Source organism: Ambystoma mexicanum, chromosome 3p, assembly GCF_040938575.1.
Source record: "Ambystoma mexicanum isolate Mex_15411 chromosome 3p, UKY_AmexF1_1, whole genome shotgun sequence".
NCBI lineage: Eukaryota > Metazoa > Chordata > Amphibia > Caudata > Ambystomatidae > Ambystoma > Ambystoma mexicanum.
In genome coordinates, this window is record NC_090925.1 from 916,744,665 (window position 1) to 916,762,618 (window position 17,954).

A 17,954-nucleotide genomic window follows, 5' to 3' on the forward strand; every position below is an offset into this window, starting at 1 on the left:
GTCTTCATCAGCTGTGTAGGTAAAATGGTAAAACAGTTTACAGGTGAGTAACTTTCTAAAATAAAGTTCTTGCAATGTCCTTCAAGATGTACTCTACCAGATAGGGATACCGGGTTAGTCAAATGTCAACTGGAGCCGCTGTCACGTCCTCAGCCAGGAAACATCACACCAACAGCTCCCTTCCTTCTTCCCATTCACTTACAGGTTGCAACCGGCGGCGGCAGGGTTACAGCTCTTGGCTGCACAACAATAAAAGTGACAGAAGGACGAGCCGAAATCCATATCTGCAGTGGCGGTTACCATGGCGACTTTGCACTTCACGTTATGGTCCTCGACCGTGTGTAAGAGTTCGTCGCTGTAAACAACATGTAGCCAGGAAGTGATGTCTTTTGCTGTTTACACGTGACATAGCACGTGATCAGGATGCAGTCATCATTTCAGTATCACGTGACCTGGAATGTACGTCACCTGACACGATCACGTGATTGTCCTTTCAGTTCAAAAGAAACGAGCGAAAAAACTCCTACATCGCTTCACAGCTGCATCCTGCAGTCGTTTGGTGTTTATCCTGTTCTCGCTTCCTTTGGAATTCTTCTGATCACAGACTGCTTCACGGACCCGCCTCGCCTACTCCCTGGTACCTTTTGCTCTTTTGACCTCATCCTACGAACTTGGCTTTGCAATCGGACTCTGTCTTGGATTAACCCTTGTCATCGACACTGCCTCTGGATTTTCAACCTCGGACTGTTTACGGATTTGCCCTCACTGTGACATGCTCTCGTCTCTTTGCTGAATCAGGTGTTTATTTGCCATCAGAGTCATAATCTGTTACCTGCCGCCGTCGCTCATTACCCTCCTCTGCACTACATTCCACCCAGGGCATCCTACCACCTGCATTGGGTAAGCCTCCTTGTGTACCTTGTTCCCAACTCTTAGGATGTGTCCCTTTTCTTTTGTCTTAATACATTGCTTGCCTTACAGTGGTCAAGGGTTCCTTCCAGCGTTCCTGGTTCCTGATTGACGGCACTCCACACCTGTGGCCCCAAAGGCTGCACGGGCAGTGTTTCTGATTCTGTCCATGTGGTACTTGAGGACAGAGGTTTCATCTTCTACACGACCATCAAGTCTTGACAGCTGCTAGGAACCAGCACTCATTAATTATGGTCTAGCGGAGTATCTGGCCCAAGTTTATTCTAAGTATAATTAGGCAACTGAAGAAACATTATGAACATGTATAGTAGATCTATTGCTCGACCAAATACTGCTAAAATATATTTTGCTAGTTTTATTTTGCTTACATTTTACAGCTAAAATGTAGATGTGGGTTGGTGTCAGGCAGTATTGGTGGGATGAGGGTGCAGTGTGAAGGCTGGGGGCAGGTGGTCTCCCCCACATTCTGTGATAGAATATCGGAGTAAAAAAAAAACATTTAAGCATTTTTTTTCAATTCATATACATCCATGATCATGTTGGGGCAATGGGTAGCCTTTAGCTTGCATGAACATTGGCATGAAATGGCATGAACATCATTAGACAAATAACATTGAAGAGCTGAGATTTCTTGGATTGGCAAAAATAACCTTCAATGAAGGAGGCGACAACGTGAAATCAAAATTACAATAGGGAGCAGTGTAACTGATGTTTCATTTTACTTTAGAACCCTATGAAAAGGTTTCAATAAAGATTATGAGCTATTTTCATTCTTAGAAATTGAAGATTTACATTTTGTTATGGCTTGATATGTTAAAACCCCCGATTACATCTATATTTCAATGATTACATGTTTATGAATTTGAAACATATCCCAATTATACTTAATTTAGAATTTTGGAAATATGCTTGAATAACAACAGCATAGGTCTGAAGATAAAGATGACACATAGTATGAGTTTTAATTAGTCTCAAGGTCAAGAAATGATACTTGTGATAAGGTCATGAGTAAGACCCTGTCAATGGAGGCAGAGGACCCCTCTCAATCTGGGGTAGGCGGTCTACTAAGACAAAGCCAGAACCTGACCTACCCCAGAGGCACCATGGGGGAGCTGTGAGGGACCCCTGTTCCCATATGCATGGAGTGGTGCATGTACATTGGTGTCTCTGTCTATGCCCCTGTGACTATCAGCCTCTGTCCAGGATAAGTCTCTCTTTCCATTCTATAAAATAACATGCACAAAATGACAACTACAGGCCTGCACCACTCTACCAAAACCTTGAATGGGTAATGGGTTCCGGGAAGCAGCACAACAGAGAACCGGAACTACACGTTCCACAATACACCTGTGTCAAATGGACAAGGCCCAGCCTGGAACACAAGGAACTGAATGATTACCAAAATGAGAATGGACTGGGCTTTACCCTTCAGAAGCTTAATAGGGGGGGAACAAATACCCAAGCCACAAAACCCAGACTGGATATAGGGGATTTGAAAAGGTCCATAATCGGACCTTGTTAAGAAGGGGCAGAGGAGAATAAGCCCCTCTCAGCCTGGCCTCCACAAGGCTGGAAGACAGAGCCATTCTTAAACCAGAGGTGGAAGGTAAAAGCTGGGAGGGCCCCAGCCCCTATGCCCCTTCATTCTTGCAGACGCAATCAATAGACAGCCAAAGCCTCGGCAGACCCCTGCAAGACAGCAACCCACCAGTGCCTAAGTCAGCAGATTACAGTCACCCAGTGGACAAGACCAATCAGAGGAGAGGGAGAAGGCGAATGAGGCAATGGAAAGTGCAGGCAAGATTTGGTGCAGTACCCTTTGGGTGCACTACAACTACCATGACCTCCTGGCAATAGGAACCCAACCTTTGGTATAAGTCTGTACTACACAGGTTGGTAGTGTGGCTGAGCAGCCATGCTCATCTCAAGAGGGGTCAATGTGAGCAGTAGGGTGGTTACACAGAGATTCACAGTGACAAGTATCCAAATAAACACTTACACTGAAGGTTTCTTGATTAAACAATTATTCATTTAACATTCAGTTTGAATAAGCCTTCTTCAGAATGGGCAATATAATAGTAATACACAAATACACTCCAAAATACACTCTCTTAGTTTCTCTAAATCAGCAAGTACCCATTTGGGATGGCACGCAGACACTTCCTACACCCTCAGGTGACTTAAATAGTTAGGACACTGAACATTCATAAATCACTGGTACATTTAGAGCAATACTGAGATGGGTGTAAATGTAAAGAGGTTTTAGAATAAGACAAGATATCATACAAATATTCTTAAGCAGGTATGTACTTTTGGACCCCCAATGCAAAGTGAGTTAACCCTTTCCTTGAAGGAAGGTACAAACACACAATCAGAGGGGAGAAGAGTAATTCAGGGAGCCAGGCCAGCCAATGCAAATTGTGCAAAGGTTTAGGTGAGCTGAAGCACTTCATGCAGGTAATTGAAAGTCTTGCACAGTGTTTTAGACGTCTTTGTAGAGAAAGTATAATCAATGTAGGGGCACAAGCTGGGAGGCTTGTGAGAGGTATAAAATGCAAGCAACTCTAAAGGAGCAACCAAGACAAGTCTCAACTGAGAACAAGTAAGGCTACACGACAAGAGGTAATTTCTCTTAGACGTTACAGTACCCTTGGTTAGAAGAAATAGTTCCAGTTGGCTTCTGTTCCTGTGTGGCTCTGCAGATTCTTATGTTCGTGTGCCTCAGTCGTGGGGATAAGAGAAAGGACTTCTGGGGACTCCTGTAACACAATGGGACGGTCAGCAACAGCAAAGGGTAAACTTTAATTCAGTGGCACTTAGGCATTTCAGCTCCATCGCGTCTGACAGCAGATAGCAACACTGCAGTTCTCGGTTACCACTTCAGACTTAACTTACTTCTGGGGTCCAGCACTCTGTTGAGGTGGCTCAGGCTTGGTCAGTACTGCTTCAAGGAAGCCCGGAGGATCTTCCTGGCACTCATGTCCGACTTAAAAGCGATCCACTCGATTTAGTGTTCCTCTCCCTGGCACTTCGGTTGCAGCAGCACCAGCAGAAGTACAGCCAGCTTCGAGAGGATGTCCAAACAAGTTCACCTTGGAGTTGATTGGTCCCACCAACTCAAAGGGAGAAGTCGTCCTTGCAGGGCTTCTCTAGTCGAGGCAAATTTGGAGCTTCAGCAGGGCCTCACTGGGCAGACCAACAGTCCAGGAGTTGCAGCAGGTGTCTCTTCCAAGTTCTTCTTCGGATTCCTTTGTCCAGTGGTCGACTGCCTTCCAACTCAAAAAGCCTGGCCTTTTATGCAGGTTTCTCCCATTCATTCCAGCCTAGCTGTCAATCACACAGCAGGGTGGCTGTCCTTTGCGGACAGCAAGCCGGCCAATCACCTTTGGGTGCATTCCTGTAACCAAGGGGATTAAGCACAGGGAGTTTCGGGCACCTCCCTTACTTCCTGCCCCTGCCAGACATACTGGAGCCAGAGCCGGGCTTCACTTGTGAATCCTGCCAAAGACAAAACAAACAAAGGGACCAAACCTGGTTTGGCGCGCAGAGTAAATCTAAAGAAGGAACTTTCCAGCAAGAAATGGCGAATAAAGAAGACCGGGGCCATTTTGACAAAATGGGCACTCATGGGTGCTTTACTGCAGCTGTGAATGCAGCTCGCGGTTCAAACTCCCAATGGTAATTAAAAGTAAACCACTGCCACCAGCCATTAATTGTAGAAAGGGTAACATAAAATTGTTACATGAGAAACTAGACAACGGGGATACTAAGTAACCCCTCCAGCACCCTTTTGTAAGATAGTGTGTGCTGTGTCTAGAAAGTTACAGATGTAAGTAAAGTCAATTTCACTTTACTGCTCTTGGAAACAGTAGTTTCTCCAAGAGGAGGTATTTAAATATTTGGGAAATCTGAAAGACTTCCCTGTGCCACTCCACTGAAGGTGCTATGTGTCACAATGTAAAACGATTATGCCTATGCAGTTTGTCAGACCCAAAAACCAAAAGAAAACACAGAGTTTAAATCAGTAAAATAAATGAGAGTGGGAAAAAGGTCTCACTTTCTCCAGGTAAAAAAAGTAAAAGTCCCAGAGTTCAGCAAAAGTGCTGTGTGTCTCTAAGGTAGAGAGGAATTAGCACATTTCTCCCTAACAGAAAGCTGGCGTAGCTGCCAAGGATGCCGCGCACTGCTTCCCTTGACCGTCGGGGGCCGATATCCACACCAGCAGTGAGACAAAACAGACTTATCGCAGATAGTCATTGAGATCAAAACATGGACTATTACTTACCTGATTTGAACTTCACTACAATGCAGCCATCTAAAACGAACTGGGATACACTGCTATACAGGCGGTCATCGGTTCAGCACTCCAGCCCTGCGACAAAGAAAGGGGCAGGCTTAGCCCCCTATTGCGCTCGGAAACACTTGTGTATGAGCGCGATAGAAATAAAATATCTATATCAATATTTGAAACCATTGACTGTTGCAACACTTCCGCAGCAGGGAAGACAAGGGTAGATTGGTCGGCGCCAGAAGTCCAATTGGGGAAAAAGGGGTTGTAAGGTGGCAGACCAAGAGACTAGCAGTAGGAAAAACCATGGACTGGAGTGTGGAGAAGTTTAAAAGAAAAGGTGAGGTATTGGTTGGTAAGCAAGTGGTACTTTGTGGAGAATGTGTATGTACGTTAAGTGAGTGTGAGGGTTATAAAGTTTGCAGAGTGCCACTGTTAAGTGTTTGGGAGAGTGAAAAGAGGCTGAGTAGAAGTTGGGATGGAGTAGTAGTATGGAAGAAGATGTGGTAGTGTGGTGGAGGTTGTAGTAATGGGGAGAAGGTTGTAGTAGTGTGAAGAAAGGAGTCGAAGTAGGTATGACGTCGATACGCCGTCCCTCAAGGGCCTCCTCCGACGGCCGACGTCACCAGATGTTATAAGGAGGACGCACGACGCCGGTAGCCTCAGTTGTAGTTATTTCCCCAGAACGTGTGGCACCAGTCTTCTGCCAGCCAGACCACACAAAGCCTTGCAGAAACGTAAGCTGCAATCGCAGAAGAAATTCTGTAGCGGGGAAGGCAGGGAGGGAGCGATATAGAATACGTCGTCGGACCATCCCATCGAAAGAACGTTACCAGGTAAGAGAGTAACTTGTTCTTCGAGGGGATTGGGTCCTCCGACGTATTCCATATCTATGACAGACTCCCAAAGCAGTACCAACGGAAGGAGGTGGGAAAAGCATTTAGAATATACAAATTTAGAATTCCCAATCAAATTGCAGAGCAAAGGACCGCCTTGCCAAAGGTTAGATCCTGCCCATGGATAGAATCAAGGGAGTAGTGACGTACAAAGGTATGGACCGAAGCCCAAGTGGCTGCATCACAGATGTTACGAATAGGAACACCCCTCTGCAGGGCAGTAGAGGCAGCCATACCCCTGGTAGAATGGGCCAGCAAGCCGACCGGTGGGTCCTTACCCGCCAAGCGGTAACATTCAGAAATTGGCAGAATAATCCAACGAGACAAAGTCTGCTTAGTCACACAGCTTGTCCCAAACGCCTTCCAGCGTAACCAATGAAGAGTTGATCATCCACTCTGACCCAGTACATGCACGAAATGTAGAAACTCAAAGCTCTCCTAGGATCAAGCCTATGGAGCCTCTCCTCGTCCTTACCAGAATGCAGAGGAGGATAAAATGCCGGAAGAACAACCTTCTGGCTCAAATGAAATTCCGACACCACCTTCGGAAGAAAGGAAGGACGGACTCTAAGGACAACCCTGTCCTTATGACAGACAGTGAAGGGTGGCTTAACTGAAAGTGCCTGTAACTCACTCACTCTGCGACCGCAACCAAAAACACAGTTTTAAGAGTTAACAGTCTCAAAGGGCAAGAATGCAAAGGCTCAAATGGAGCACCCATGAGAAATTTGAGAACAGGGTTCAAATCCCAACCGGGCACCAGGAAAGGTGACGGAGGGAACACATTAGTGAGCCCTTTCAGAAACTGAGAAATTAAAGGAATTTTAAAATAAGAACACTCCTCAGACGAGCGCTTAAAGATGGACAGCGCCGCCAGGTAACCTTTAATGGTACCCACTTGCAGGCCCTTGTGGGCCAAATAAAGCACAAAAGACAGAACCACAGGAATGTTACAAGAAAAAGGATCCACATTCTGAACCCTGCACCAATCGCAGAACTTCCTCCAACGGCAACGGTACAGGGACTTTGTTGCGGGCCGTCTGGCCGAAAGCAACACCTCCATCACTTCTTCAGGGAGGTCCCAATCCTTATACCTCAACCTTTCAGAAGCCAAGCATGAACGTTGAGGGATCTGACCTCTGGATGGAGAACGTGACCCACCCCCCTCCCATGAGAGCAGATCGTCTCGGTAGGGAAGACGACGTGGAGGGCAGATGGACATGTCGAGAAGGTCCGGGTACCACGTCCTCCGGGCCCACGCCGGAGCAATGAGGATCATCCGGGAACCGGACATCCGTAACCTCCGCAGTACTTGCGGGATGACGGGGACTGGAGGAAACGCGTACAGCAGTGGGAAGGACCACTCCACCACAAATGCATCCCTTAAGGCTCCTCTTGGAGGAAATTCCCGCGAGCAGAACCTTTCGCACTTCCGGTTGACACTGGAGGCGATGAGATCCACTTGAGGGGTCTTCCAAAGGGCTAAGATCTCCAGGAGAATCTCCTGAGCCATTTCCCACTCGTGAGGGATCGCACTCTGCCTGCTCAGAGCGTCCGGCGTCTCGTTTTCGTCTCCGGCCAGATGAACTGCCGAGATCGAAATCTCCTGCTGGATGGCCCAGAACCAGAGCTGCATCGCCTCCCTGCACAGAGGAAGTGACCCTGTCCCCCCCTTTTTGTTGAGGTAATGCATTGCCACCGTGTTGTCCAGAATCAGGACATGCTTTCCTCGCACAGTCGGCAGAAAAGCCTTCAGGGCAAGCCTGATGGCCCTCACCTCCAACAGATTGATATGCAGTCTGGACGGAGACCAACGACAGCTGACATGTCAGCTCGTTGGCATGAGCTCCCCATCCCGTGAGGGATGTGTCCGTCACGATCGTCACTTCCGGCCAGGGTAGCCAAAATGGAGCCCCCTTCATCATATTGCCTTCGACGGCCCACCACAGAAGGTCCTGGGCGACCGAGGACGGCACCTGAACGGGGTCCGACATCCTGCCGGAGGCCGAGCGGGACCTTTCCCGTAAATCGTGCCGACCACCCGAGCCCGAAGGCGTGCAAGCAGTGTCTCTCAACGGATCCCGACCGACCCCACTCGGAGGCGCGGATGGACCAGTGCCCTGCGATTCAAGAAATCACCAGCATTTTTTTGCCGAAGGAAGCCCATTCCCCCGGCGTCGCATGCTTGGAGGGATATGCGACTCGTCGATGGGCGGAGTCCTCGGAAGAGGACGGCGCTTCCTGGCATGCCTCGAAGAGGCAGAGGAGTGGCGGGACCCACTCCGGGACCGAGACCCACCAGACTTCCGACGACGATGCGGAGAGTCGCGCCTCGAATCATCCGTCGAAAGCCCCGTAGACTTCGACTTCCGGGGCTTGGACACCTTACCTACCGTCAACTTCTTCTTGCGCTCCCGCAAGGCTTTGGACGTAAGCAACTGGCAGTCGACACAGTCGTCCGTGTCCTGGGCCTCCCCGAGGCACCAGAGGCAGGCGTCGTGCAAGTCCGTCACCGACATCTTGGACCCACAGTCCCCGCATTTCTTAAAGCCCGGACGCGGGGTGGAAGACGAGGTAGACATCTTCACGAAGAATAGTAGTATTCACCAAACAAACAGGTTCGAAGAACCGAGAAGAACAGAAACTCGAAAGAGTCGAGGTGCGCGAGATCTCCGAAGCGAACACGTTCGCGTAAAAAACAGAACTGAGGCTACACGCGTTGTGCGTCCTACTTATAACATCTGTTGACATCGTCGGAGGCCCTCGAGGACGGCGTATCGACGCAGGACGCAGAAAGATTTTCCGAAGCAGCACAGCTGTGGACATTACTGTCATAGATATGGAATATATCGGAGGACCCAATCCCCTCGAAATAACATTATTACTAGTGTAGGCCCAGTTTACAAAGCACGGGAAGGGGCTGAGAGATAAGGCAATTGCTTTTAGGACCTCATTGAAAGTAAGTTAGAACACAGATAGTAGGGATCAATATGCTCTGTATACTGTATACTAACCTGGGGGATAAGGACAACTAGACGAGAGAGTGAGGGGTGGCCTTAGCACCCTGCAAACCACTTCATTAAAAAAACTTCAACCATCTCTAGGAGTTGGAGTGTTCTTTAGGCCATCTGTGACAGGGAGCAGTAAAGACTTACTTGATCCAGGAGGGAAGCAGAAAAACTACCTCAATGACCACATGGATCTCATGGCAAAGATGGAGGCTGAAAAGGGGGTGGTGCAAGTAGCCTTTTGGAAGACGCCTAGGGAAAGTCCTGGCCCTCAAGGCTATATGTCAGACAGTGCTGGGCTCAACCCATAGGAAGAACACTTTGACTGCTTATAACTTTGCCTCCCCTGGACGAATCCTCACAAGTCTTTGCAAAAAGTGTATTAGGCCCAGTCAGATTGATTGTGCAAACTTTGGGGTGGTTTCGTGCAGGGAGGGGGGCAAAGATATAGGGGGGGTTCTCAAAAGTTGTGTTTTCTTCAATAAATGCAATGGAAAAAAAACTGTGCCCACACCTACAGCCTAAACCGCTTGAGTGATTGTCACCAAATTTGTGGCAAGCGTGGCGGCTTGGTCCCAAAAGCGTGCTTTTGTAAATATGGTGTTAATCCGTGCAATCATTTTTTTTTAAAAACGACCAATAGTATGTAAAAAGAATTTGTGATATATGGGTTCGGTCCGTGGACGGGCCTCGGATTGGCCCAGGGGAGCGGCGTGATGTCCGCGGATATCAGACGCATCCGCTGATTGGACGGTAAGTAATGCATGTCTTCTGATGCTTGTAAATCTGCTTAGAGTCACATGCTGTGCATAGACTAGCGAGCAGTACCCAGAGTTGGAGGTGGGGTGTGGGAACGAACAGTAGAAAAAGAGAGGTCTTAGTACTGCTTGTCCCATCTGATAATCAGACCTAGAGTGAGTATCTAGGCAGTAGTGTTTTGTAAAGGTGTGTACAGAACTCCAGGTTGCTGCTTTGCAAATGGATTCGAGAGGAACATTTGCAATGAATGCTATGGAAGCCCCAGTGCCCCAAGTAGAGTGTGCTCTAGGCTTTAAAGGCAGTTCTCTCTTGACAAGAGTGTAGCAGAGTGTGATGCAGTTTACAATCCACTTTGAGATGGCTGACTTAGAGACAGGGTCCCCTTCTCTACCAGCTGCCACTGAAACGAAAAACAAATGTGTCTTTCATAGTGGTCTTTTTCCAGATAATATTCGATTGCCATGCACAAATCAAGTGTGTGTAGGCTTCTTTCTGCCATGTTAGTAGGGTTCTGGAAGAAGGTGGGCAGTTCTATTGATTGGTTCACATGCAACTTTTTAATGAATTTAGGCGCAAACCTAGGGTGAGTGCGCAAAATCCCCTTATCATTGTGACAAATGGATCTTGAACTGAAAGGGCCTGTAATTCCCTGACTCTCCTATTTGAAGTGACTGCCAGTAGGAAGGCAGTCTTGTAAAGTGGGAGCCTTAAGGCTAGCCTTATGCATGGGTTCAAAGGGAGATCCCATTGGTCTAGTTAATACAACATTTAGGTCCCACCCAGGTGCTGGGTTTCAAATAGGGGGATGAAGTCTTTTACCCCTTCGATAAATGCCTTTATCACCGGGATCTTCCACCACAACGACTCCTTTTCGGACGTAGTGTATGCTGAAAGTGCAGCCAGGTGGACCTTCAGTGAGTTAAAAACCAGACCCGAGTCCAGTAGATGAATAAGGTTTTAAACAATGTGGGTAGGAGAGCAGTCAATGGGATTGATGCTCTTAGAAAGGCACCAGATAATGATGCGTTTCCACTTATTGGGGTAGCAATGTCTAGTGTTAGGCTTTCTTCTTTATGAATGTCCATGCATCTCTGAGGAAGTTGGAGGTGCCTGAACTCTATGACCTCAGGAGCCAGGCGGCTAAATTGAGAGTTTGGTGGCAAGGATGGAGTATCTCCCCCTTGTCTTGTGAGAGCATGTTGTATGGGCAAGGTAGCTTCATCGGAGGAGAGATTGACATTGCCGTCAGATGGGAGAACCAGGGTTGGCGGGCCCACATGGGGGCCACCAGAATCATTGTGACTGGTTCCTGGTTCATCCTGTTGAGTTAGGGGAAAAGTGTAGACAAATTTCCCTGACCATGTTATCCAGAGACCGTTCCCCTTGGAGCGGTTCTAGGGGTACCTGGAGGCGTGATCTTGGCATTGTGCGTTCTCCAGAGTTGCGAACAAGTTGATCTCTGTGAAGCCCTATTCCACGAAGACGTTGGAGACTAGGTCTTCATGTAATTGCCATTCGTACTCTGTGGGTAGAGGGAAGTCGCTGCTGAGCACGACTGCCAGAAGATTGAGTTCCCCTGTAACGTGTTGAGACAGGAGGAACATCCAGTGTTTGAGAGCTCACTTCCAAATGTTCTGGGACCGTTTGGATAGCCCTGGAGAGTGTGTGCCCCCGTGTTTGTTCAGGTAACACATGGCTGTGGTGCTGTCTGTGAGGACCAGTAATGTCTTCTACTGAAGTTGTGTCTGAAAAGGTTTTAGGGGCTTGAACACTGCCAACAATTACAACAGGTTTATGTGGTTGGACGCTACTGCTGGGGACCAAACGCTGTGTGCCGTGCAATGAAGGAGGTGACCCCACCACCCAGTCAGAGATGTGTCCATAGTGAGAGTGGCTTCTACTGCGGGGGTGTATAAGGTTTTCCGCTTCAAAAGGTTTTCCCTCGACCACCACTGCAGAGAGAGAAGGAGGGCTGCTGAGACAACCACTAGATTGTCCCATTGTCCACTGGCCTGACACCACTGGTTGTTGAGTCACTCTTACATGTGGCACATGCGCCTACGTGCGTGATGGACTAAGTAAATGCAGGACGCCAGCATCCCTAACAGTCGCATTGTTTTGCATATAGTCACCTCGCGACTGGCTACAGAGTGAGGGATCTGGAACAGCATGTTTTGAACCCTCTCGTTGGAGGGGAAAACAAGGCTGTCTTCTGTCCGAATTAGAGCTCCCAGAAATTGTTTGACTTGGCTGGGGTCGAGACTGGGCGACTTCTTGTTTATTGAGCATCCCAGAATGAAGAGTAGATCTACCGTCTTTTGGGTGTTTGATGGGCATGTTCCGTGCAAATACCCTGTTATTAGCCAGTCATTGAGGTAAGGATAGACTGGAATGCACTGCCTGCGCAGGTGAGCTGATACTACCGCCAGTACCTTTGTAAATACCATTGGGGCTGAGGCAATGATGAAGGGAAGGACCTTGAACGGGTAGTGATGTGGGAGAGAATGCGACGGGCCTGTCTGGAAAACATTCCAAATGCGCTGAAGCAGTTTTTGTGAAAGTGAAAAGAAATATAATTCAGTAACATGTCCCTTAGTTCATTTTGAAAAAACCAAAAATGAAAAAAATATATAAAGGCCAAAAAAACTAAAAGGTTTCTTTTAAGAACCACCATTTTTTAACGCAAAACAATTAAAATGATATCAATTCTCCCACCCCATGCCTGGAATTTTTTAGATGTCTGCGGACTACTGCGGTGTCTGCGGAGTATGCAGGCTGCACAGGGGCCTGTGACTTTTTTTCTCACTTTTATTTTTTAATAGTGAAAGGTGGGTCTTAAAGGAAGCTTTGTGTTTTTTTGGTTTTGTAATTTTTGGGGCTTTTTTTTCAGAAGAGGCAAGGTAGGGGAGCGAAGGGGCACGTGGACAGAGGAAGATGTTGGGCAATGAAGGAGTCTCACTTACTAGTCCCCGGGGATCGGTCATCCAGGTGGCCAGGACACAGCCATCCCTATTGGATCCAGTTCCTGGGGGTGGACTAGTGAGGGAGGATCACCTGGATGCAGGATCCCCGGGGAGTGGAAGTGGGACACCAACGGGTGAGATGCAGTATCCCCCTTCTTATAACACCTTTATCCCCATTCCACCACATAGGATACTCAAAAACACTATCCTGCCCTTTTCCTACACAAACACTTTCACACACCATGAAAGACAACAGACCAACACTAAAGCTGTTTACCTGACATGTCCCAACACAAGGGTCAGGCAAAGTCATGCAATTGACCAGAATAACACATTTAGGGAAAGTTCAAAGAACTGTTAAAGTTAAGGGAAAACCAGCTGCAGAGGGGTCAGGCACCACGTGGATACTCACGCAAGAGACTCTTGGTTGATCCTGCGTTTGTTGAAGCTACCGATACCAGGTGTTTGTCCTTGTCATGATCACAGCAAAAGTTGCTTCCAGAAAGAATTGGTCTTCTATTTACCATTCTTGGATGTTAGGGAGAGCAACTCAGGGCAGTGTTAGGCATAGGTAGTACTTCCTGACACTCAACATGGCTGCCTTGGTTATGCTGGTAGTGTGTGCAGTGTAGGTCTAGTTGTTTTCTCTCTGCTCCTATTTAAGCCCCTCCCCTCAAGCGTTCCCTACTTCGCGTTCAGAAAGAATACAGTTAACGCTTATCACTGTCCAGCTTTAGGTCCAGTCACTTGTTTCAGCGCCACTAGTTAGCCTTCCCTTTCAGTCATTGTTGTTCTCTCCTCTGCCCGTTATTCATTCTGAGTTTCCAGTGGTCCCTGCAATTTTCCAGTCACAGAACTCTCCACAGTCGGTTCGTGTGATTCTAGTCACGGACTTGTCATTCCTTTCACTCCTGTTGCCCCGTCACCTTCCAGTCACGGAACCGGCCTCCGTAGTTCAAGAGTTTCCAGTCAAGCTATTCCGCAAGTATCATTTACCATTATTCCCTGGAGTTTCATTGTGTTTCTATGGTATTGTGGAGTGCCCTGTGTGGCGCTGTAGTCATTAATGAAGCGAGTATCACGCGTAATGTAATGGAGCCTGGTTTACGCTCCATTGGTTACTGAGTGTTTCCTGAAGCTTTTAGGTCTTAGTTGATGCGTGTTTTGTACGCATTATGTTCAGTTCATTCCGCTGCCGGCATTTCATTGTTTTTGTATATTGCCGCGCACATTTTACTCAGTTCAAACGCTTGAACGCTCCGTAGGTTGCGAGCGCGTTTCCTGAGGTGAATTCAGTTCCTGTTGTGATGCACCATGAACGCGTGCTGCGTAGTAATTTCCCTCACATCAAAGGCATTCCCAACACAGTAAAATCTTCCCAGTCCTAGTTACCAGTGGTGCTCCATTGGGTTTTGGCCAATTAGTTTCCTTATTTACATACAGTCAGGCACAGTTGTCTTAGGTTCATCCTCATTCTCAGATTCGTGTGCATGTCTGTTTGCTGTACCTCCTCCAGCTCATTGAACACTAGTGAAAATTCCCTTCCTTGCCACCATAGTCAGTACCATCTCCCCTCTGCAGAACTAGAGCCCCTGCACAGATGCAGGATGGAGAGCTAACCAAATAAATAATTAAGGTAAAGAGAAACGCTGAAGTATAGTGTCAGCATTTTGAACTTAGTTGAATTCCATTAGAAGTGCTTGTCAATATTCTTAGAAATCTCTTGTGTTTGTTTTAGGAATCCTTTAGTCACATGGTTGAAGGGAGAAGTGGAAGTAATACCAATTGAGAAGAACTGTGTCACGTAGTCCCATCGTGAGTGTCCCCGCAGAGTCCAGGTAAGCGTTACAGTCCTCCACAAACACGTTCCGTAGCACGCATTTGGTGCAGGAGCTTCCCTCCTTCTCCTCCGTCGTGGACAGAGGGCGTGAAGTAGGTCGGATGGCCTTCTAGAATCTTTGACGATCCTTGCCCTTGAGGGGCACTGAAATTCACCTTTGACAAATCCTCTTTTGGTGACGTTGCCCGGGGAGAATTGAGGATCATATTTACAGCATTACAGAGGTGATTGCTGATCAGCACAAGAGAATAGTTAACCCCGCGCACTTAGTACAGGACTTCAATCGACACCTTCTCAGAGCATTCCCACTGCGATTGGAGGTAGTTACTTTGCTTTACATTGCACCCTGATGATTTGATTAGGAACAAGTTTACACATAGGATTAATATTACGCTTCCTGTGTCACCCCACAGGTACACTATTGATTTGGAATTATTACACACAAGAACAATAGGCACTGAGGCCCTGAAGAAGGATCCAAGGATGATCCAAAATGTGTTGGCAAAACTCTTAACAGAACTTTGATTGTTGTACTCACTGTTTGAAATTGTGAACCTTGTAAGAGATGTAACACAATTGAATAATATACAATTAGAATCTTTGTTTTTTGTAATCATGTTGTTTTGAATTTGGAGAATTCCTACCTTTGATTTATGATATATGTTTGAGAAAAACATTGAGTTTAAGGAATCTATTTGTCTCACTGAGCGATTGAAGAGTTTGGAAGAGTTTGGACTGGGCTTTGCCCAACACCCATTACGAATGTATATGCTAACTGCAACCACCTATGCTTTGACAAAGTATTGAACCAAATTAAATGGTTGTAACGATTCAGGGAATTTTCTTATCCTACAGGAGTGCTCATAGGGGTCACCTGCTGGCATATAACAGGTCCTGTTTTTGCGCTGAAATTCACTGACACAGATCCCAGGTGTCGGCTGATGGAGGAGAAAAGAGCACAAGGCTCCTTTGAAACAAAATAGAACTTTTTCTGTTGAAAACCACGAAAAAACCTACACATAGCTTGGAGAGCAAACTCGAGGACTCCCAACACTGACGCGTGCAATACAAATCTGAAGATGGCTGCCAGGGGAGGGCCTTAGAGAGAGGACTGTCATTGGATAGGGGCAGTATGACCCATAGGACAGTGATTGGTTTAAAGGAGAAATACAGTTTAAGTGAAAGTGAAACTGTTTTTTCTTTTACAGAGGATTCCCAGCCTGGTGACTAGGAATATTCATGAGCATGTGAATCTATGCCAGACCCCATGCTGGAGAAACATTAGTTAATATTTTATGTACATCTGTTTGTTGGTCGATAGGTACAACTATTTTTAGTCTCCCCTATGATGCTGAGCCTTGTGAATGCTACTGCGCTGTCCACGGTCTCCATATGAGCCACCGCGGAGGTGGGGGAGGCATAATATAAAGAACTTGTAGCAGATTAACGTGCATTAGTGAAAACCTATGAAATTCACTGTATACAACTTTGTTAAAAGGGCATTATGGTTAAGTTGGACTAACAAAAACCTATGACCTATCATGAACTACTTCATGTATTAAAGAATGTACTCCTCTGAACAAAACATGATCTTGGAGTGTTGTTAATATAGGAATCTAGTCATACATACAGATAGGCAATGGCTGCAACATGCACTATAGTAGTACAATATTTTTATTCTGTTAATTTTGGATGTTAAAATAATGAATTGTAGTTTATCAGAGTTTTGAGTAATGATAAACATGGAAGTAGCTGCTAATGGCAAGTCCGAGGCACATATAGAGAAACTTCAATAAGGAGAAAAGAAACACCACCACCAAAGAATGACAGTAATATTAGACTTTATCATCAAGTAAACAAATGTATTTATTTAGACATTTGTTAAGCACACCTAACTCCGAGGCATCAGGGCGCTGTTTTTTTACAGTGCAGCATAAAGTACATACATACATGCGTAACAATTCTAAGTAATGTATAAGGTTAATAGTTCTGCAGAGAATTCAGAGTAAAGCATGAGGTTAACAGTACTGGGCATTGCAGATGTTTCAGGCGGATTGTGACAGAGAGCTACTTTAGCCGCTCGGGTCAATAGCCAGGTTTTCAAGCTTTTACAGAAAGACCAAAAGGAAGATTCAGATGGTGATGGAAGAGCGTTCCAATGTTTGGCAGCTACCACCTGCTTTCTGTTGTTAGAATCTGAGTATGCTGAGTAAGTGCCAATGGGCTGAGCGAGAGGGTCTAATGGATTGTTTTTTGGTGAATTTGTTGGATAAGTACTTTGGGCCTGAATTGGACAGACGTTTGCATGTCAAGGAGAGGGTTTTGAACATGAGTCATTCGTAGACCAACAACCAGTGGGCATTCCGTCTCGCCATGGTTATGTGGGATGTTAAGGGCTGCTCTTAGAGCATTGTTTTGAATCACCTGAAGTTTTTTGATATTTTGGTTGTTAGTGCATGCGTAGAGTGTGTTGCAATATTTGATATGATATGGCATTTATAACCCACCTATACACAAGTGTTTCTTTGTGTATTCTGGATAAGCGAGCTCTAGTAAGCATAATACAGCTGTCTGATGACAGGGAGGGTCTACAGGCATTGATGAGCTTTGAATTGTAAGCTGCCGCCGATGCAATGGCGTTTAATTGTCTAGTTAAGGTGAGTGCTGAATCAAGGTAAATGCCCAGGGATTTTACTTCCTTGGAGACACTGATAGTGATGGCATCAATAGCGAAGGACTTGAAGGAATCGCAGAGTTTTTTTAGACTGTATTATAAGCCTATGAGGAGAAACTCTGTTTTTCATCATTTAAACAAAGGCCATGATGGGCCATCAGGCCTGGATGGTTTGGTCAATTTTATTTTGTTATTTTGAGTCTGTGTCATACGTACCTGTAATAGGGATGAGGATTTGGATATCGTCTGCATAGTTAGTGTAGGTGATACCCGAGTCATTGAGAAGGCTGAATAGAGGCTTAGTAAAGGTATTGTAGAGTGTAGGGGAGACGCAGGAACCTTGAGGAACTCCACAGGTGACAGAGGCTGGCAATGCTGCAGTGGTAGGTGAAAATACCCTCATAGTTCTGTTGGTTAGGAAGGACTGTGTCCAGGGTATAGCTTTGCTTGAAAAGTAGGCCGCCAATGAGAGGTGTTTGCAAAGTATATTAAGTCAAAATCTGCTGAGAGGTCCAGCAGGAGGAGGAGTGCTAGGTTGCCACATCTTTAATCTCCATGCCCTGGACGGAAGCCCGATTGGCGAAGGCCTAGGAGGT

The 17,954-nt window shown here is 46.5% G+C and overlaps 1 protein-coding gene across 1 annotated transcript in view; it reads right to left on the reverse strand.

Annotated features, from left to right (window-relative positions):
- Window positions 1-17,954, reverse strand: part of LOC138581107 (rab GTPase-binding effector protein 2-like) — a 129,852-nt gene that overhangs the window by 81,607 nt on the left and 30,291 nt on the right. The window lies entirely within an intron of this gene.